Consider the following 23,300-nt stretch of genomic DNA (forward strand, 5'->3'; position numbering starts at 1 on the left):
CTTATCTCACTGCTTTTGTATTATTCCGAATTGAACCCCCTAATTATTCAATCCTAATGCACACTGACCCAACCTTTTAAAATTAAATTCAATTATGCCCTTTTCCTATCACAATTGCCACCCCTCTACTTATCTAAGCTTCAATTTAATCCATTCCCTTTAATAATTGATAAATAATTTAATTAGTTAATATATAATTCATATCATATTAACTTAGGTCAATTAAGACATTTAGGTTAATTAGCTAATTATTTCTACTTTTGGTGCAATTTAATCATTGCACTAATTTATCCTTTATTAAACAACTATCTCGATCACTGAATAGTGATCTGTATCTTGATCACTGAATAGTGGTTCGTATAAATAATTAATAAGTCATATATCATTATGTTTTAATAAATATAATAATTTTTCCTTGTAAATCCCATTAAAACTATGTTTTTATCAACAAACATTAATAATATACAACTTCCTTTATCAAGTTTTGATCGCTGAATAGCGGTCATATGACGAACATATTACCTCGATCACTGAATAGTGATCCATATAAATAAACGACAAATAATTGAGACCGATTATTATATTTTAATACATTATTATGTTTTAATATTCGATCGTTGTATAACGATTATACAACAATCATATCATATTGGTCACTGGATAGTGATCTCGATAAACATACGACAAAAACCTTGCGAGCGTTGTCAATGGCTTGAATATATACGACTAATGACTCTCCAAAGCAATAATAACCACAAACACATAAAAGCAAGCATGTAGAAGTACAACAGTACCGATTTATCGGGCGGGGTAGGGTGAGATTACGTCTCTTCCCTACACGTAACCGGAAACCGAGCTTAGAATCACCACAGACCATTACCTTATCCGAGCTTACCCGAATGGGTCGATTCGGAATCAAATCGGTGTCCAATCAGACCGTCAAACTGATTGGTGGCGACTCAAAAACCCATTGGATTTGTCTCCCTAGAGGGACTATCCATCACCATTAATAAACCAGTAGAGCGGGAGCCATATCGAAAATAAGACAGTTCGCGATCCGCGGGCACGGGCGCGACATCATAATCTGCCAAATCACCCCGTGCTCCCAACATAATAACGGTGATAAAATTACAAAGAGGGATCTGAATGGTAGTAGCCCTCGAAGCACGGAACAAATTATCAAACAACATACCAGTGCTATCAATCCTCAAGCCTTTAAACAAACTATCCAAAACAAACAAATCCCGAACCTGAATCTTTGAACTCTCAACACGACCAAACAAGGAGAAACTCAAAAATTTGTGAAAGAAGAACACACAATTGTCCTTAATCAACTTGCTTGAGGTGTTTTTTGAATTAAAATACTCTTGGTCCGAAAGAGTTTGCCAAACAGCATCATTATCAAAATCTTTATCATAAAAATCAGAAGTAGGGAAACCAAACATGTTTCCCATTGCTTCATAATCAATGGTGTAAGTGGTACCATTATTCCTAAAAGAGATTGAAGTTTTCTTCTTGTTCATGGTTAAAGTGACCAAAAATTCCACCACATACTCATTAATACGGGGAAAACGCATATTAACGAATTCTTGCCAACCCAAAGCCTCAATAAAAGCATCAATTCTAGTAGAGAAATTCAATGCTCTTACCGAATGGAAGTCTAGGAAGTGCATGTCCACAAATTGGCGATCGGCTTGTGAAAAATGTTTGAAACGAGCGGCTTCCTCCTCCGAAGCGATGTCGATAAGCTCCACATTGAACTCGAAGGCGATTAGCTTCCGTAACAGTGGGCTTGTTACCAACACGCTTAGTTCTTACCATGGTAATGGTGTTTAGGGTTTGAGAAGAAGATGAAGAAAATAAAAATAGAGAGAAAGAGCAAAGCTTGAAGATGAGTTTGGGAGTTGTAATTGGAAGTGATTGAATGGAAAAGAGTATAGAAATTGTAATGAATAAATTGGGAAGAGTAAAAGTAGGTTTATGGGGAATAGTTTGGAGGAAGGGATTGGGTAAAAATAGAGGTGATGTGAGGTTTGTGTAAGAGGTAGGTTTATATAGGGGGATTAGGTAGATGTAGAGATAGAATAGGAATAGGAATAGGCAAAAATTGTGTCAAAAATCGGAATCAAAAGGGCCTATAAATCGCGTGTCGCGACCGCGAATGGCAAAGCCGCGGCACGCGAATTTCAGGGAATTTTTGCCCTGAAATCGGTCCGTTTTTTGCTGCTCATACCGAGAATTATTAATTCTCGGTAGAGAATTGGTCAAAACTGGCTATTTGGATGCCTAATGACTAGGTTTGTGCAATTTTGTTGATGGATTGGTTCCTGAACTTAATATAAAGTGTCCCTACACTTAAAAACTAAAATAAATTACATTAATTGCAAGGAAAACCAAAGGTTTAACTTTATTGATTGGAATTAAATGGTGATAAATATAGAATTAATGAAACTTAAATTCTTATTTATGCATACAAGTTAAAAGAACCATGTTAAGTGCATATTAAGTGCATTTAAATATATATTGAATACATGAAAGTAATCAATCGAATGAATTGGTGAATCCTAATGTATTAAACTTAATGAATTAAGTTAGTGAAACAGGATTATGTGTTTTTAAATAAGAAATCTTTGTAGACTAATCTGAACATTTAATTATTGCCATGTAACCAATATTTGCAACTATTAGAAAATAAATGGACAAAGATGAAATATATTGAACAAAGTGAATTTATTAATTGAATCATATAAAATTAAAAACAAACAAATAAATTACAACAAAAATAAGAAAAATATATATAAATTAAAATGAAAAACCTAAACTACTCTACATATTCATCCCTATCAAGCGGGATTTCGGTGGCCCTATAACGATCGATTTTTAACTGCACGAAAGCTTGACGTTCCGGTGCAGAAAGAAAATGCGGGCCTGCACGAAAGACACGTTTTACGAGTCCTTCGAACTCTAAAAACTCATAGTCTATCGTCAGGAAGAATTCATCATCACTCCAAGAAACATCAATGGTACCCTTGGAACCTAGAATTATTCCACAGATTATATTGCCGAACCCAATCTTTTTATCCTTGGATCGAGAAGCGGCGACAAGACGCTCCATCAGAATCTTTGAAGAATCCACTACATTTCCCTGGAATATATCTCCAAGAACATAAAGATCTGTGTCACGGACCACACTACTAAATGTGCGACCGAACAAACTGTGACACAAGAATTTGTGTAAATACAGCATGGAGTTGGAGTGAAAGGAGTGATTATAGGCGAATTTTGAATCGAATCGCCAGAATCAAGTGAGCATTCTCCAAATATCGGTGGATGTCATGTCTTTTCCAGGATGACGTTTGATTATATCCCTCGGGGTAAAACCAAACCAAGCATGCAACTCGGGATAGCCGAAAGTGAAGATTTCGCCATCTCGACGAAAACTGAGATGTACCCGTCGTTTGTTAGTGAAACGAACGGTACAAAAGAATTCGAGTATCCAGTCGCCTATTATTGGAAATCGCATTTTGGCGAATTTTGTCCACCCTAAGCGTTCCATATAGCGGCTCATGTCATCACTAATTCCAAGTTGGGTGTTAAGAAAGTCATCCATATACAACATTCCAGTGAAGAATTTGTAACGGACCTTCCAGTAACGTCTACCTTCATCGTGATTGAAGATAGGAAAAGGCGCCCCATATCGTTTGGATAAGTCTGGGCGTTTGTTGCTCGAGGCAGCATTGTGCTTTGAAGGTTTGTATTTGGTAGGCATGGTGTAGAATTTAAAGAAACAAAGTTTCTGTTACTTAATGAAAAATGGTGTTTGAAGAAAATCAGAAATCTGACAAAGATGAAAAAGATCTGTAACAGAACTTGAATCCTCTAGGACTAATTTATAAGATTTTAAGATGAAAAGAGGTGTTGTTTTAATGCGAAAAGGTATAAAATTACACCCTTCGGAAATGAAGAAACTTAAGGTTTCGTTTGTCAAAGGGTTCATCTGAAGGTTTAGGATGATTCAGGCCTGATTGTGCAGGAATAACGCGTGTCGCGACCGAGAATTCCAAATTCTCGGTCGTGACACGCTGATTTCCTTTCGGAAATCAGGCGTCGTACCCTATTTCCTGATTCACGGTAGAGAATTTATTATTCTCGGTAAGTTCAGAAAAAACCTAACCTATTTGGACAACTCTGAAAAATAGGATTCTCGGCTGAGAATTCCAAATTCTCGGCAGAGAATTGCCTGAAACTTCAATTCCATTCTAATTTCCTAAAATCAAATCTAAAATCATGAAATAAACATATTTTATGCATTTAAATCATAACATAAAGTCATCTAATCATAAAAATGGCATTTGGAAAAATAAAATAAAAAAAAAGTAAAAATAAAGTAAAAATAAAAAAAAAATAAAAATGAACAAAAATATAAAAAGAAATAAAACAAAATAAACTGTGTGAGAAAAACTGAGTGATTTAGACGTCAGATAATCTTGTTACGAATTCAATTCCTATTTGTGAAATATTTTCGTAATAGATTTTACATCGATTACCATTAACTTTGAAACGAATTCCGTTAGGACCTTCGAGTTCTAAAGAACCATAATCGAATGTTTTGACGACTAAATATGGCCCTATCCATCTGGACTTAAGTTTTCCTGGAAATAAACGAAGTCGTGAATTAAATAACATCACTTTATCCCCAACATTAAAGTGTTTGACTTTAATTTTGGCATCGTGCCATTTTTTCACTTTTTCTTTATAAATCTTTGCATTTTCATAAGATAGATGGTGTAACTCATCTAACTCATTTAAATTGAGCAAACGTTTTTCTTACCTGCTTGTCGTAAATCAAAGTTAAGTTCCCTAATAGCCCAATAGGCTTTATGTTCTAATTCGACTGGCAAATGACATGCCTTCCCATACACTAAGCGGTATGGAGTCATTCCTATTGGCGTTTTAAATGCAGTACGGTATGCCCATAACGCATTATTTAGTTTACAAGACCAATCTTTTCTTGAAGATGAAACTGTTTTCTCTAGAATCCATTTGAGTTCTCTATTTGATATCTCCGCCTGACCATTTGACTGAGGATGGTATGGTGTTGATACGCGGTGGCGTACTCCATATTTTTTCATAAGCGTTTCAAAACTTCGGTTTATAAAATGAGTACCGCCATCACTAACGATGACTCTTGGACAACTAAATCTACAAAATATATCGTCAAGAAAATTAATGACTACTTTAGAATCATTCGTCGGGGTTGCAATTGCTTCAACCCACTTTGAAACATAATCAACGGCAACTAATATGTAAGTTTTACCAAAAGAAGGGGGAAAAGGTCCCATGAAATCTATTCCCCACATATCGAAGACTTCAACTTCTAATATGGTTGTGAGGGGCATCTCATCTTTCCTTCCTAGATTTCCTGTTCTTTGGCACTTATCACAACGACTAATAAATGAACGGACGTCTTTAAACATCGTAGGCCAAAAGAAACCACATTCAAATATTCTAGCTTCTGTCTTGTTAACTCCATTATGTCCTCCATAAGAGTTAGAATGGTATTCCGACATTATGGATTCATATTCATTTTCACCAACGCATCTCCTAATTATCCCGTCACCACAAGTCTTGAACAAAAAAGGATCTTCCCAAAAACACTGTTTAATGTCGAAGAAAAATTTCTTCTTTTGTTGGAAAGTTAATCCTTCCGGAACAATATTGGCTGCAAGATAATTAGCAATATCTGCATACCATGGCGACATGACGCTTTTCATTTGAAAGAGATGTTCATCAGGGAAATCATCTCGTATACCGATAGTTTCACCTATAGGACCATTCTCATCTTCAAGTCTCGATAGATGATCGGCGACAAAGTTTTCTACTCCCTTTTTGTCTTTTATTTCTATATCAAATTCTTGTAACAATAAAACCCATCTAATTAGACGCGGTTTTGCATCCTTTTTAGCAAATAAATATCTTAATGCTGCATGATCAGTATAAATAATAACTTTTGAACCTAACAAGTATGACCTAAACTTATCACATGCAAAAACTACAGCTAACATTTTTTTCTCAGTTGTGGTGTAGTTTAATTGTGCACCGGACAGTGTGTGACTTGCATAATAAATGACATGAAGTTTCTTATCCTTCCTTTGACTTAAAACACATCCGACAGCTAAATGACTTGCATCACACATAATTTCAAATGGTAAATCCCAATCGGGTTTAGCAATAATAGGTGCACTGACTAAAGCTGTTTTCAATATTTCAAAAGCTTTAACGTAGTCTACATTAAAATCAAAGGTTGAATCTTTCATGAGTAGATTAGTGAGTGGTTTGGAAATTACAGAAAAATTCTTAATAAATCTTCTGTAAAAACCGTCATGTCCTAAAAATGACCTTACTCCCTTAACAGTAGTTGGAGGGGGTAACTTTTCTATTACTGAAGTTTTTGCTCTATCCACTTCTAATCCTTTTTCAGATATTTTGTGACCTAAAACAATTCATTCGTCAACCATGAAATGACATTTTTCCCAGTTTAATACCAAATTTGTTTCTTCACACCTAGACAAAACTTTATCCAAGTTTTTTAGGCACGAATCAAAAGAATCTCCATAAACTGAAAAATCATCCATAAAAACTTCCATGATATCTTCAATGAAATTATTAAAAATTGCAGTCATACAACGTTGAAATGTTGCAGGTGCGTTATATAGACCAAAGGGCATTCTCCTATATGCAAATGTTCCGTAAGGACATGTGAAGGTTGTTTTATCTTGGTCATCCGGGTAAATGTATATTTGAAAGAATCCAGAGTAACCATCTAGAAAACAGTAGAAAGCATGACCAGCTATCCTTTCGATCATTTGGTCAATGAAAGGAAGAGGAAAATGATCTTTCCTAGTTGCTTTATTTAGATTTCTATAATCTATACAAACTCTCCAACCAGTGGTGGTTCGTGTAGGTATTAATTCACCTTCTTCATTCCTTGCAACTGTTATGCCTCCCTTTTTAGGTACACAATGGATTAGACTAACCCATTCACTATCCGAAATAGGGTAGATGATTCCATTGTCCAGAAGTTTAGCAATCTCATTTTTTACTACTTCTTTCATATTCGGATTTAGGCGTCTTTGCCTATCCGCTTTAGGTGGCTTATCTTCTTCTAAATGAATTCTATGCATTACAATACTCGGATTAATACCTTTTAATTCTGAAATTTGCCAACCCATACTTCCTATCCTATTTCTAACAACTTCTTTCAATTTCTCTTCTTAAACCTGTGTTAACTTGTTAGAGATAATTATAGGTAGAGAATCGCCTTCGCCTAAGAAAGCGTACCTCAAATGACTTGGTAATTCTTTAAGTTCTAATTTAGGTGGAACTATAATCGAAGGCGGAACTGGTCCATCTTCTCGATTTAAAGGTTCTGGGTCCTTATCTTCTAGTTCCTCACTCATTAAAGGTTCTATTATTTCTTCTTTTTGAACAATGTCATTTACACATTCTTCAATTAAATCAAGTTTCATACAAGCGAAATCTTCCATAGGATATTTCATCGCTTGGTTCATATCAAACTCAATCTTATCATCTCCTATTCGTAAAACTACTTTCCCTTCCGACACATCAACTAGAGCACGTCCCGTGTTCATGAACGGTCTACCAAAGATTAGCGGACAATTAACGTCATAAGCAAAATCTAAAATAACGAAATCGGTAGGAAAAATAAATTTGTCAACTTTAACTAAAACATCCTCGATTATACCATATGGTCTTTTAGTGGTTTGATCCGCTAATTGCAAAACCATATTGGTACGTTTGATATCTTCTTCTAAGCCTAACTTATTAAAAATAGATAATGGCATCAAGTTAATGCTTGCTCCTAAATCACAAAGACAACTTGGGAATTCAATATCTCCCAATTTACACGGAATGGTAAAACATCCGGGATCTTTGAGTTTTATGAGCAAATTACTTGACACAATTGAACTGCAATCTTCAGTTATTGAAATGGATGAAATTCCTTCCCAACTGATTTTCTTTGAAATTACATCTTTGAGGAATTTACCATAATTGGGAATTTGCATAATCGCATCCATAAACGTCAAATTAATATGCAAATTTTTAAGTTTGTCTAAAAATGTTAAAAGTTGTTTGTCATAGTCCTTATTGCGGACTTTGTGTGGAAAAGGTGGTTTGGGTACAAAAGTTTTTGTAATAGAGTCAATTGGTGCATCTTTTTGATTTAATTTATCTTCTTTGGGCTTCGGTAAATCAGTTCCAGGTAAAGTCGAATTTCCGGGCATTTCCGGACCTAAGTAATTTTTCCCTGAACGAAGAGTGATAGCCTTAACATGCTCTTTCGGATTTTCTTCCGTATGGCTTGGAAGACTTCCCTCTTTGCGGGATGGAATTGATTTAGCGAGTTGTCCAATTTGAACCTCCAAATTATGGATGCTAGATGATTGGTTTTTAATAAGCTGATCGAATTTATTCTCGATCCGTTTAAAACCATCGTCGTGATTACTTATTTTTCCGCTCATAGCATCAATAAATTTGTCGATTTTAGAAGATAAAGTGTTAATCGTATCTCTTGATTGATTTTGATAATTAGCAGTACGATTTTGATTAGCATTAGCATTATTATTATTGTCTCTCCAGTTAAAGTTAGGATGATTTCTCCATCCAGGATTATATGTATTGGAATAAGGGTTATTGTTTTGGTTTTGCCCTTGGACAAAATTTACCTGTTCAATTTCACTCATACTTTCGTAATCCACATCCGTTTGGATTGGGTTACCATTAGGATCACACGGTGCCATAAACCTATCAATTTTGTGCGATAGGGCAGAAAATTGGGCTTGCAACATCGCTACTGGATCAAGATTCACTATAGCTTTAACTGATGACGTTGTTGAGGATGATGGTTTCACTACTGGTATGTGCCCACGTTCCGCGGGCCACATACTGCTGTTGATTACCATTTCCTCCAAAAGTTCTCTTGCTTGGGCAGATGTTTTCTTCATGAATAACCCTCCAGACATAGCGTCCAATGAACCTCTAGTTGTAGGATTTAGTCCATTATAAAATGTTTGCATTAAAAGTTCAGCGGGCAATTGGTGGTGTGGGCATAAACGTTGAAGTTCTTTAAAACGTTCCCAAGCCTCATAAAGAGTTTCATTATCATTTTGAGAAAAAGATGTTAACTCTTTAATTACTCTTGCGGTTTTTGCTAAAGGAAATTTTTTTGATAAAAATGCTTAGGTTAATTGTTCCCAAGTGGCAAAAGTTGCGGCTGGCATAGAAGTTAATCATTCTTTAGCCCTATCCTTCAAAGTGAAAGGAAAAAGACGAAGTTTGATTGCTTCTGCAGTCACATCTGGGATTTTAAAAGTGTCACAAATTTCAAGAAAATTTGTTAAATGGGTGTTAGGATTTTCGTTAGGTCACCCATAAAATGTTACATTATTTTGCAACATATTAAGCAAAGCTGGCTTAATTTCAAATTGGTTTGCGGTGATTCTGGGTCTAACGATACTATTGGTCACACCGGCCACACCTGGCCTAGCGTAATCCATAAGTGTTGGTGGGTCTGCCATTTTACCAGATTCGGTATTTGTCTTTACTAGGGTTTTGTTTTTGTTGGGCAATTTCCGCAAGTGCACGGTATACGCTTGTAGTAATAAAAGATATCGATCCCACAGGGAACGTTTTTTTAACTAAACTTATTTTGAATCGGTTAAATTTACTTTTAAGGTTTATAATATGGAAAATCGTTTAATCGGTTTTGGTTTTGAAATTGCTAGAATAAGAATTAGATTAGAGTATGAAGATGTTAGAAAATATTCTGATTTAAGAATGAATTTGCAAGACAGGAACGTTTAGTACTTTTTAGAAAAGTAAACAAATGTATTTGTTTGCATTAAGCAAAGAAAACAACTTTAAACTTTGTATGAATTATAAGGATGAAATAAATGACGGAACCTCTAATTATTAGGCTTTGAACATGACAAAACCCTTATCCGGGATAATTGCCCTTAATCAAATTAAAACTCTACCGAGATAATAATTTGCCTAAGTGTTCAACAAAGTTTCTTTGTAAAGATTTTGAATTAAACTACGTTTTAATGAAAACACCAGCATCAATCCACTTCGGATCCTTTACCAAAGTGCTGCATAAAAATCTATCGAATAGAACGGACTTTATTAGATGAAATATAAATTGATACAAGTTTACAGAGAACATGGAGCATGGAAACATTCGACGACTTGCAAGTGAATGGGTTGTCAATCCTTTCCTTGGGTTTCGTTAGAGTTTGTCAGGCTCAGGGGCGGATCCTCTACTCAATCTTCTCGTTGAATCTTCGTAATAGAGACTTGGTCGGTCTACTACCAAAATGAAAACTAAATTGGAACAACGTCTAAACGCTACTGAATTTGTTATTATTGAATAAACAATGTGTGTACATCATATTGCTTTTTACAGAATCGAAATCTAACTTCTGAATCACTTGACTCAGAATTTCTGCATAAATTCTATACTAATCTCTTTCTTCTACATATCTTCAACTCTCCATCAACTCTTTATTTATAGATGTTGAAGAGTCTTGATTGAAGTGTCGTGTCCGTTGTGAAGGATCGTATCCGTTGTGAAGGGACGTCTTTATCCACCCGAACGATCGCGTTTCGTCGAAAACGAAAGTGTGCAATTTGGCTTCTACAGATTCCTGCTCTTACCGAGAATATTTAATTCTCTACCGAGAATGGGGGAGCATCAATTGGTCTTCAAACGAAGGGAAGGAGAAGCTGAAGGGAGCGTGTCGCGACCGAGAATAAGGGGGCCGCGGTCCGCGGCACGGAACGTTTCGTCGTCTTTGACTTTCGTTCTCGTCCTCGATTTGGCGTTATTAATTTTCGTCGTCTTCGACTCCTTTTGTAGGGTTTTTCTTCTGTTTTTGAGCTCTTTTTGTTCCTATTTGGATTTTACCAAATATTTATGTACCTTGCATAAAAGAAACATATTCGAGAGTAAAAGCTTTCTAAACAGATATAAATAGCACAAATTCGTAGCAATATTGATGTAATTACTGATGATATTTTAGGTATATTTTGGGCTTAACAAATCTCCATACTTAATCTTTTGCTAGTCCCGAGCAAAATTTCACTGAATTTATTCTTAAACTAATCTTTTTATGAAAATAAAACATATATCTTGGTATTACCTCTTAAATTAGTTAAGCCGAAAAGACTAACTTCGCATGGCAAATTTATACGCAAAATATCAAACTAACTTAGTATAATATACGATATATCATTCGTCTTGTATTTTCAATTTTGAATCGAAGCATTCGGGACAATGTAAGCACGCATGTTATTGAGTCTTTCGTCTCAAGGCATTTCAAAGCACAAAATTTCCTTTCCCAAACCTAAACTAATATATGAGATATATTAAATTAAAATAAGTACTTAGGTTAATTATTTGCTTAGTTACGCCCGAGATAAGGGTGGTCTTGATCGTAACTTTATACGTATTTTATTGCTTAGTGTTTGCTTAAGAGGTACCGACCATGCCATGGGTGGACGCAATCGTTACTTTAAACTTAAACACGCTTATATATATTTTTTTTTGTTTTTTTTATCGCTACTTCCATACCTCGATTGTGATAAGGGTGGTCTCAATCGTGGCCAAAAGTAAACGGTACTTAATTTTCTTCCCTTTCATACCTCGATTGTGATAAGGTTGGTCTCAATCGTGGCCAAAAGTTAAGAATTCAACTAATTGATTAATTAATGAAATATAAATTTGAAATTGGGAAAAAGAAATATAGCACATTCATCCTATATTGACTTAAAATTCAACATGTATTATGGCTAAAGTTTCCTTAAAAACTTCAATTGGTGTTAATGTAAGACGAAATCAAACCGAGCTAAAAATTGTTAGTTCAATTTAATGCCTATAAACCTAATTGAAAATTTAAAATAAGATTTATTGTATCATGAATTTCATGATAAAAAATAGAGATTAAAAATAAAGAATTTATTTAATTAAAATACATTCACTCGAGACAATTTTACTTAAAATCGTATCGGAGATTTGTGAAAATGTTTTTTAAAAATTATTACCTGTATAGAAATATTATTTCTAACGATAATGATAACCCAAAAATAATCATAAGTTAAACATTTTAAAACATATGAAAATGTAAAGTTATGAAAAATAATGTTAAATAAATTGTGTTGCAATATATGTTGCATTCGCATAAAATTACTCGTATAGCATTTTTCGTTTGCAAAATAATATTTTCGTTGCATTTATTCGTATATGTGTAAATGATATATGTATATCTCCTCCCACACTTAAATTGGACCATGTCCTCATTGGTGCAAAAAATTTGAGAAAACATAAAAAATAAATACGAAATAAGGCATACGATAAGAAAGATAGAAATGTAGCAAAGGAAACATTCAACAGAAAATTAAAAATTGTACGAAACATAATAAAAAGAAAATTGTACCAAATTATAACAAGATAAAAATAAAAATAAAGAAAACAACATATGCTTGAGGCGGGGAATCCGGAGGTGTTGGTGAAGTCTCCACATTTCGGCGTCGGAAAAAGGAAAGCATCCGATGCCGAGTCGATCTACGCTCACGCCTCAAAAGGTTGAGGTTGTCATTCATCACCATGTTGTTTTCTACCAAATCATCAATTCTTAAGTTCATTTGACGATTGTTGGAATTGATTTGGTTCAAAATCCTCCGTAAATCCACCGGATCATCCGCTTGAGGCGCTTGGGGTTGTGGTTGAGCTTGTTGTGCATCTTCCTCGCCTTCCGCCTCGCCGCCACCGTCGGTACCTACAAATGGAGAACTTGAAGCGCCACCACCCATAGTGCCACGAAGGTGGGCAATACGGGAGGCGTACAAAATAAAGACGGGGGGACCTTGCGGAAGCAATAAATGAGCCCGCTCAAGAGCCGAGATGTCCAAGAGTGGAACATACCCACGGTAGGTGGACATGTCATAATCTGCCAATTCACCCCGCGCTCCCAACACAATAGCGGTGATAAAATTACAAAGAGGGATTTGAATGGTAGTAGCCCTCGAGGCACGGAACAAATTGTCAAACAGAATACCAATGCTATCAATCCTCAAGCCTTTAAACAAACTATCCAAAACAAACAAATCTCGAACCCGAATCTTTAAACTCTCAACACGACCAAACAAGGAGAAACTAAAAAATTTGTGAAAGAAGAACACACAATTGTCCTTAATCAACTTGCTTGAGGTGTTTTTCGAATTAAAATACTCTTGGTCCGAAAGAGTTTGCCAAACAGCATCATTATCAAAATCTTTAGGCTTATCATAAAAATCAGAAGTAGGGAAACCAAACATGTTTCCCATTGCTTCATAATCAATGGTGTAAGTGGTACCATTATTCCTAAAAGAGATTGAAGTTTTCTTCTTGTTCATGGTCAAAGTGACCAAAAATTCCACCACATACTCATTAATACGGGGAAAACGCATATTAACGAATTATTGCCAACCCAAAGCCTCAATAAAAGCATCAATTCTAGTAGAGAAATTCAATGCTCTTACCGAATGGAAGTCTAGGAAGTGCATGTCCACAAATTGGCGATCGGCTTGTGAAAAATGTTTGAAACGAGCGGCTTCCTCCTCCGAAGCGATGTCGAAATAAGCTCCACATTGAACTCGAAGGCGATTAGCTTCTGTAACAGTGGGCTTGTTACCAACACGCTTAGTTCTTACCATGGTAATGGTGTTTAGGGTTTGAGAAGAAGATGAAGAAAATAAAAATAGAGAGAAAGAGCAAAGCTTGAAGATGAGTTTGGGAGTTGTAATTGGAAGTGATTGAATGGAAAAGAGTATAGAAATTGTAATGAATAAATTGGGAAGAGTAAAAGTAGGTTTATGGGGAATAGTTTGGAGGAAGGGATTGAGTAAAAATAGAGGTGATGTGAGGTTTGTGTAAGAGGTAGGTTTATATAGGGGGATTAGGTAGATGTAGAGATAGAATAGGAATAGGAATAGGCAAAAATTGTGTCAAAGATCGGAATCAAAAGGGCATATAAATCGCGTGTCGCGACCGCGAATGGCAAAGCCGCGGCCGCGGCACGCGAATTTCAGAGAATTTTTGCCCTGAAATCGGTCCGTTTTTTCTGCTCATACCGAGAATTATTAATTCTCGGTAGAGAATTGGTCAAAACTGGCTATTTGGATGCCTAATGACTAGGTTTGTGCAATTTTGTTGATGGATTGGTTCATGAACTTAATATAAAGTGTCACTGCACTTAAAAACTAAAATAAATTACATTAATTGCAAGGAAAATCAAAGGTTTAACCTTAATAAATTGAATTAAAGTGAAATAAATGTTGTATGAAGAATTAATGAAACTTAAATGTTTATTTATGCATACAAGTTAAAAGAATCATATTAAGTGCATATGAATAAATATTAATTATATGAATTTAATCAATTGAATGAATTGGTAAATCCTAATGTATTAAACTTAATGAATTAAGTTAGTGAAACAGGATTATGTGTTTTTAAATAAGAAATATTTGTAGACTAATCTAAACATTTAATTATTGTCATGTAACCAATATTTGCAACTATTAGAAAATAAATGAACAAAGATGAAATATATTGAACAAAGTGAATTTATTAATTGAATCATATATGTACAAAATTAAAAACAAACAAATAAATTACAACAAAAATAAGAAAAATATATACAAATTAAAAATGAAAAATGAAAAACCTAAACTACTCTACATATTCATCCCTATCAAGCGGGATTTCAGTGGCCCTAATACGATCAATTTGCAACTGCACGAAAGTTTGACGTTCCGGTGCAGAAAGAAAGTGAGGCCCTGCGCGAAAAACACGTTTCACAAGTCCTTCAAACTCTAGAAACTCATAATCTATCGTTGGGAAGAATTCATCATCACTCCAAGGAACATCAATGGTACCCTTGGAACCTAGAATTATTCCACAGATTATATTGCCGAACCCAATCTTTTTATCCTTGGATCGAGAAGCGGCGACAAGTCCCTCCATCAGAATCCTTGAAGAATCCACTACATTCCCCTAGAATATATCTCCAAGAACATAAAGATCTGTGTCACGGATCACACTACTAAATGTGCGACCGAACAAATTGTGACACAAGAATTTGTGTAAATACAACATGGAGTTGGAGTGAAAGGAGTGATTATAGGCGAATTTTGAATCGAATCGCTAGAATCTAGTGAGCATTCTCTAAATATCGGTGGATGTCATGTCTTTTCCAGGATGACGTTTGATTGTATCCCTCGGGGGAAAACCAAACCAAGCATGCAACTCGGGATAGCCGAAAGTGAAGATTTCGCCATCTCGACGAAAACTGAGACGTACCCGTCGTTTGTTAGTGAAACGAACGGTACAAAAGAATTCGAGTATCCAGTCGCCTATTATTGGAAATCGTATTTTGGAAAATTTTGTCCACCCTAAGCGTTCCATATAGCGGCTCATGTCATCACTAATTCCAAGTTGTGTGTTAAGAAAGTCATCCATATACAACATTCTAGTGAAGAATTTGTAACGGAGCCTCTTGAAGATAGGAAAAGGCGCCCCATATCGTTTGGATAAGTCTGGGCGTTTGTTGCTTGAGGCAGCATTGTGCTTTGAAGGTTTGTATTTGGTAGGCATGGTGTAGAATTTAAAGAAACAAAGTTTCTGTTACTTAATGAAAAATTGTGTTTAAAGAAATCAGAAATCTGACAAAGATGAAAAGATCTGTAACAGAACTTGAATCCTCTAGGACTAATTTATAAGATTTAAAGATGAAAAGAGGTGTTGTTTTAATGCGAAAAGGTATAAATTTACACCTTTCGGAAATGAAGAAACTTAAGGTTTTGTTTGTCAAAGGGTTCGTCTGAAGGTTTAGGATGATTCAGGCCTGATTGTGCAGGAATAACGCGTGTCGCGACCGAGAATTCCAAATTCTCGGTCACGACACGTCGATTTCCTTGCGGAAATCAGGCGTCGTAACCTATTTCCTGATTCACGGTAGAGAATTTAATATTCTCGGTAAGTTCAGAAAAAAACCTAACCTATTTGGACAACTCTGAAAAATAGGATTCTCGGCTGAGAATTCCAAATTCTCGGCAGAGAATTGCCTGAAACTTCAATTTCATTCTAATTTTCTAAAATCAAATCTAAAATCATGAAATAAACATATTTTATGAATTTAAATCATAACATAAAGTCATCTAATCATAAAAATGGCATTTGGAAAAATAAAAAAAAAAAGAAAAAAAAATAAATAAACTTCAATTCCCCGGCAACGGCGCCAAAAACTTGTTGTTGTTTTTGTTCTTCTTAAGAGTCTTTTCAATTTCTGGGTCTAGTGGTTTTGGTGGTATGCCTGAACTTCGAGAACTGCGCATGAACTTGAAATCTTGCACGAACCGAAACTACCTACAAAACAGAATTTGAAGAATAAATATATTAGTAATTGAAAATTATTAAATTACAAAAAATTAAAATAAGTATGAATAAACCTAGATTCGAAATAAAACACGAAAAATTTAAAATTTTGTCAAAAATTTTGACGTTCCCCGGCAACGGCGCCAAAAACTTGTTGGGCGATTTCCGCAAGTGCACGGTATACGCTTGTAGTAATAAAAGATATCGATCCCACAGGGAACTTTTTTTAACTAAACTTATTTTGAATCGGTTAAATTTACGTTTAAGGTTTATAATATGGAAAATCGTTTAATCGGTTTTGGTTTTGAAATTGCTAGAATAAGAATTAGATTAGAGTATGAAGATGTTAGAAAATATTATGATTTAAGAATGAATTTGCAAGACAGGAACGTTTAGTACTTTTTAGAAAAGTAAACAAATGTATTTGTTTGAATTAAGCAAAGAAAACAACTTTAAACTTTGTATGAATTATAAGGATGAAATAAATGACGGAACCTCTAATTATTAGGCTTTGAACATGACAAAACCATTATCCGGGATAATTGTCCTTAATCAAATTAAAACTCTACCGAGATAATAATTTGCCTAAGTGTTCAACAAAGTTTTCTTGTAAAGATTTTGAATTAAACTACGTTTTAATGAAAACACCAGCATCAATCCACTTCGGATCCTTTACCAAAGTGCTGCATAAAAATCTATCGAATAGAACAGACTTTATTAGATGAAATATAAATTGATACAAGTTTACAGAGAACATTGAGCATGGAAACATTCGACGACTTGCAAGTGAACGGGTTGTCAATCCTTTCCTTGGGTTTCGTTAGAGTTTGTCAGGCTCAGGGGCAGATCCTCTACTCAATCTTCTCGTTGAATCTTCGTACTAGAGACTTGGTCGGTCTACTACCAAAATGAAAACTAAATTGGAACAATGTCTAAACGCTACTGAATTTGTTATTATTGAATAAACAATGTGTGTACATCATATTGCTTTTTACAGAATCGAAATCTAACTTCTGAATCACTTGACTCAGAATTTCTGCATAAATTCTATACTAATCTCTTTCTTCTACATATCTTCAACTCTCCATCAACTCTTTATTTATAGATGTTGAAGAGTCTTGATTGAAGTGTCGTGTCCGTTGTGAAGGATCGTATCCGTTGTGAAGGGACGTCTTTATCCACCCGAACGATCGCGTTTCGTTGAAAACGAAAGTGTGCAATTTGGCTTCTACAGATTCCTGCTCTTACCGAGAATATTTAATTCTCTACCGAGAATGGGGGAGCATCAATTGGTTTTCGAACGAAGGGAAGGAGAAGCTGCAGGGAGCGTGTCACGACCGAGAATAAGGGGGCCGTGGTCGCGGCACGGAACGTTTCGTCGTCTTCGACTTTCGTTCTCGTCCTCGATTTGGCGTTATTAATTTTCGTCGTCTTCGACTCCTTTTGTAGGGTTTTTCTTCTGTTTTTGAGCTCTTTTTGTTCCTATTTGGATTTTACCAAATATTTATGTACATTGCATAAAAGAAACATATTCGAGAGTAAAAGCTTTCTAAACAGATATAAATAGCACAAATTCGTAGCAATATTGATGTAATTATTGATGATATTTTAGGTATATTTTGGGCTTAACACCGGTATGTACAGCTTGATCACATCCCTGTAACGTATCCATCCGGCGTATATCGTCCTAGGGGTATGCGTAATGACATCAGAACCATACGACATCCACATCACCTACAGACGTATACAACAACATTAATATACAAATAATACAAGTAAATGAATTTGGTTTATTTAATTAAATTGAAATTGTACCTCATCAACAGTCAATCTATCAAGCCGGACGCGATATGATCTCAGTGGATCCCCACTCTTCTCCAATGGTATAGATGGCCACATGCAAGCCATCGGCATCGCTGGATCCAATGTGACTCCCTCCCGCTGAGGCCTGAAGCACGGGAAGTACTCATAAATCCATGCCTGAAGCAGTGTCAGACAACCCGTGATTTGCCCGCAGTCTCCTCTACTAGCAATACATAGATGACTGTATAGATATGCTAGTGCAGCTGAGCTCCACGAGAGTCCAATGGCTCCAGCTACAGAGTCCTGTACCTCCAACAGAGAAGAAGGTCGAATGTGGTCCCCACTTTTGTCCACGAACAATGTGCAACCGAGCATCAGAAACGTCCAAGCAGTAGCCCGTGCATCAGGAATCCGATCTCCTTGACAATAATCCAGGATGGAAGCTGCTCGTATACCGCCATTACTGTAGTGACCCTTCTGCAACTCCCCGCGAGTCATACCAAACAACTCCATCACACAAGACTGAAGCTCCTCAACACTCGCATCAGCAGTCATCATAGCCCCATCGATGGGGATGCGCAAAATCTGCCACACATCATGCAACATAATGCTCATCTAACCAAACGGCATGTGAAATGATGACGTGTCTGGCTGCCACCGCTCCACAAAAGCCGCAATCAGGGGCGCATCGATGTGGCCATACATGATATTGGGTAAATAGGACAATCCAGTTGACTCTATACGCTTCTGGATCTGCTTAGAAGCACCACCGTACCATACACACAGCTTCGCACAATATACTGATTGTGTCTGACACCTGAGGAGGCCCCTATCCTGCCCGCTCCAGATAGCATTGGCAATATGTCCCAGGAAGCTCGGGATCATAAGACCATCAGATGGACCCCCAGAAACCGAGGTCTTCACGATCTAGTCATCCTCTCCATCATTCATCGAGCGCTTGCTGCTACCTGAAATTACAGTAAACTCATTTCAGAATATTTGTATATTTATAATAACCACGAATAAATCACATAATAATAATTAAATTTAAATTTCTCACCCGAAGACGACCCTACTGTAGAAACAAAACGTCCGTCACGACCCCTTGGTATGGTCTTAGTAGGTACTCGCACAGAGGATGAACTCTGAGGAGGCATAGAGTCATCTCCGTCTATCTCCACAGCATCCGCCATCTCCTCAGGCTGTGCCCTCTGGGCATCCCCCATCAATATCTGCTCTGTCCGTTGCTCCGCCCGTTCCCTCCGGGCAGAGGAAGTTGTAGACACCGAGTCGGAGGACCTGTGACGAAAACCTGTAAACAAGACGGTCGAAGCGGTGGATTCCGGAAGTTTTAAAACAAAAATATATAATAAGAAAAGAAAAGTTAATGTGAGTCGCGGTCGTCAAGTGGACGGCTCGCGAGTGCTCAGCGACGTGGTGCGACGACAGTTGGACGCACGCCCGGCCGTGCAGGGCGCACGCTCGACGTCCGTTGGGCGCGTATGCCCGGCAGCGCGGAGCGCGCACTCGACGACCATGGGGCGCGCACGCCCGACGGCCGCTGGGCGAGTGCGCCCGGCAGCCGCTGGGCGAGCGCCCAGCAACGTTGGGCGGACGCCCAACGATCGTCGGGCGAACGCCCAACATAAGTTGGGCGTTCGCCCAACTGACTTTGGGCGACGCCCAATTTTCTTCGGGCGTCGCCCAAAGTTTCCGGGGATCCGGTGCCTATATAAGGCACGGATCCCCATGCATTTGAAGAGGATTTTTTTGGGAGGGAAACTTCTTCCTCTAACATTTTAGAGAGAGAAGTGACTTTTTTTTGGGAAAAAACATTTTTTTTCCTAAAAATTTCGAATTTCATAAAAGTTAAGATTTTACCAAAAACACAAAAAACACTGTAAAGGCACGATTTGTGGAATCAACCGACTTCAACCGTCAATACCGAACTTGAGGTATTATCCGAGGACTAGACTCGTTTTATTTATTTCATTTGTTTTATTTTCTTTATTTATTTTTATGTTATAATTTTATTTATTTATTTATTTATTTATTTGTCACGTTTTATTTAATTTCCCGTATTTATTTATTTTCATCCCGTGTTAAATAAAAATTCGGTTTAGCCTTAAAATAAAAACCTCGTTTTGATATCCCAATACGAACCGTGATCCGATTCAAAGGTAGTTCGGGTATTATAAACGTTGTAATTATAAGTTTTAAAAATATTTCCAAATAATGTTTTAAAACAAAAACGTCGTTTTAGGAATCTCCGTTATAGACTATGATCCATTTTTGGTACATATAGTTATTTAATGTGTTTATATATTATTTTTCATTAGTTTGATTTAATAAAAGTATATGTATATATATAGATTTTTCCTTTTTATTCATTTAAACTAGACATATTTGGGCATTTTAGGAGTATTTGGGATTATTTTCTATACATGCTTATCATACATCATTTTGGGAGGAATTAAATACTAATTTCTTATTCATAAATCTTATTCATTTTTTTGTGCTTTGGATTAGAATAAAAATTCATTATACTTATTTGTATTTTCATCATCATTTTTACTCATTAATTTATATTATTTTCTCTATTGTATTTTAAGGGGTATTATTACTTATTTTTGTACACATGTATATCTATATATATTCACTCTATTTTCCTACTTATATGTATATTCTTTCAAATGCATTTGGTTGGGTAAATTTTGGTTTAGTTGGTTTATTGTTGTAATTATGATAATGTTAAAGCTTAATTGAGTGAAAATGGGAAAGTAAAATCACAAAAAGAGAGTTTAATTTGGTTGTTTAAAATTAAAGCTTTTCTAGATGTTCTTAAAGTGTAAATAATGTTTTCTTGACATTTTTTAAACCATTTCTTAAAACATCACGTTTTAAAACCTTAATTCGTTCCAACGACGGATTAAGCGAACCTTGTAATTAAAATTGCTTTTAATTGTAAATAATAGAGTTTTTGAATTGTTTTCCTTGTTAAAAGGTTTTGTACAAAATAAATTGACTTATATGCTTAATCACGTTTTCCCGTTAAAGCTTTTATCTCAACATTTTCAAACACTCGAGTCGTTCCAACGGCGATTCGAGTAGATGCCATGTAAATCAACAGGGTTTTGAAACGCACCTAAATCGTTCCAACGGCGATTAAGGTACGAACCATGTAAATTAACTCGTTTTAGGGGAGTGAGTTTAGCGTAGAGTTAACATATGAATCGAAACACAAGACACACTATAAAAATCGACTCTTTCTTCTCCCCCTCTCTCTCCTATGTATTTTGAACTGATGTAAATGGATGATTCTTTACCAAAATGGCTTTCAATAATATGTGCTCAAAACGGTTTCAAAACGAGAAAGAAAATTCTTCAAATGAATTTCAAACTTAAAGAGATATGCGATTAGTCCGTTATCGCCTAACACGCTGAGTAGGAGGCCGGTGGTTCATAACCGGGCGATGTCGGAGTGCCTAGTAGCATTTCTTCGGAAAGGAGCTAGCCTTCTCGGCTCGTACCTAAGTTTCCCGAACCCTCACCGGTCTCCCGCAAGGGATCGGTGTTCATTTTCCCATTCGTGGGTGGCGACTCTTCCATACTCCGAGCTCCGGTCCTGCCGAGCAGCTTGATTCCACGATTGGTTGCTTTCGGCGCCAATCACCGCTTACGTCGCCATGAGGTGTCCACCCCCCGGTCCGCCCGGAAGATTAGGCCGCGACACCTCGTCTAACAGCAGTCACAACACGTGACCTTGTATGTCTCTGTCCAGAACGGGCCTCAGCAATATCAGTCTGTGAAACCAAAAACATTTTACATATATAAGCAAATAACGCATTTTTATTTAAATATACTCAATTTCTCGTTTTTCGGTTTTTTAATAATTTGGCATTGCCATAGGCCGGATCGAACGAAGTTATTTAAAAAAACAAAATTCCGGGCCCATTTTTGCCTAAACAGAGCGCCGCAACCATTCGGCCGAACGGTTGCGGCGCTCGTATCGGCCACAAGGCCGACCTGGGCGCCGTGCCCGTTCCACCTTACGGTGGAACGGATGCGCCGCTCGTTCCACCGTAAGCCGTTCGTTCCACCTTACGGTGGAACGAGCATGCTGTTCGTTCCACCATGCCGTTCGTTCCACCTTACGGTGGAACGAGCATACTGTTCGTTCCACCATACGGTGGAACGAACAGCTCGTGCCGTCTCCACCACGGGTGGAACGGACAGTTCGTCTATTCCACCCGTGGTGGAGACGGCGCCGTCCATTTAGGCAAAATTCATACGGGTTCCGCCTCCGATTCGGAGGCGGAACCCGTGATTTCGGAATAATTTAAAAAAAAAACCTTACCGGAGCATTCATGAAGCCTTTACCCGCTCCTGCCTTTGGCGGCATGTCGTTTTAGGTCGGGTTTTTTGAAAATCCAAAAAGTTAGAGAGGATTTGAGAGTTTTGAATTTTTGAGTTCAAATTATGAGGAGAGCAAAATTGTCAAAAAGGTGCGGTGGAAAGTATAACCTTTGCGGTATATAGCAGCCCACTTAATTAAACTCTTGATCTTTTATTTGGATACATTAAAAATCTGATCATTTATTTTTGATCTCATTAAGTCATTTATGACCAAATTAGTAAATTGTGAATATCTAATTCTGTTAAAAATATGTTATTAATTTCATCTGTATTTGAAATTATTAAAAAAAATATTTTTTGTAGTTGGAATTAAAGTTTTTATAGTTTTCAGATGGGCACATTATACATCCAAAATTGTTTTCAAACAGTGAAAAATATAAATTTCGAATGCAAGTACAATAAATAACAGTTTGTTAGCCGAATTAGATGTTCACAACTTACTAATTTGATCATGAAGGGATTAATGGTCAGGGATTTAATATGTCCAAATAAAAAATCAAGAGCTTAATGGACCGAAAAATAAAAGATCAAGGGCCTAATAGTGCTTTTTGCCAATAAAAATAAGACTATGATTGGCCTTAAACCCTAA

General features: G+C 36.5%; 1 non-coding gene across 1 annotated transcript; it reads left to right on the top strand.

Annotated features, from left to right (window-relative positions):
• The first annotated feature begins 9,114 nt into the window (after positions 1 to 9,114).
• On the top strand, positions 9,115 to 9,221 carry LOC136234542 (small nucleolar RNA R71). The gene has a single exon (XR_010691413.1). It is a non-coding gene; the product is annotated as a small nucleolar RNA R71 (small nucleolar RNA).
• The last annotated feature ends 14,079 nt before the right edge of the window (positions 9,222 to 23,300 follow it).

Source organism: Euphorbia lathyris, chromosome 6, assembly GCF_963576675.1.
Source record: "Euphorbia lathyris chromosome 6, ddEupLath1.1, whole genome shotgun sequence".
NCBI lineage: Eukaryota > Viridiplantae > Streptophyta > Magnoliopsida > Malpighiales > Euphorbiaceae > Euphorbia > Euphorbia lathyris.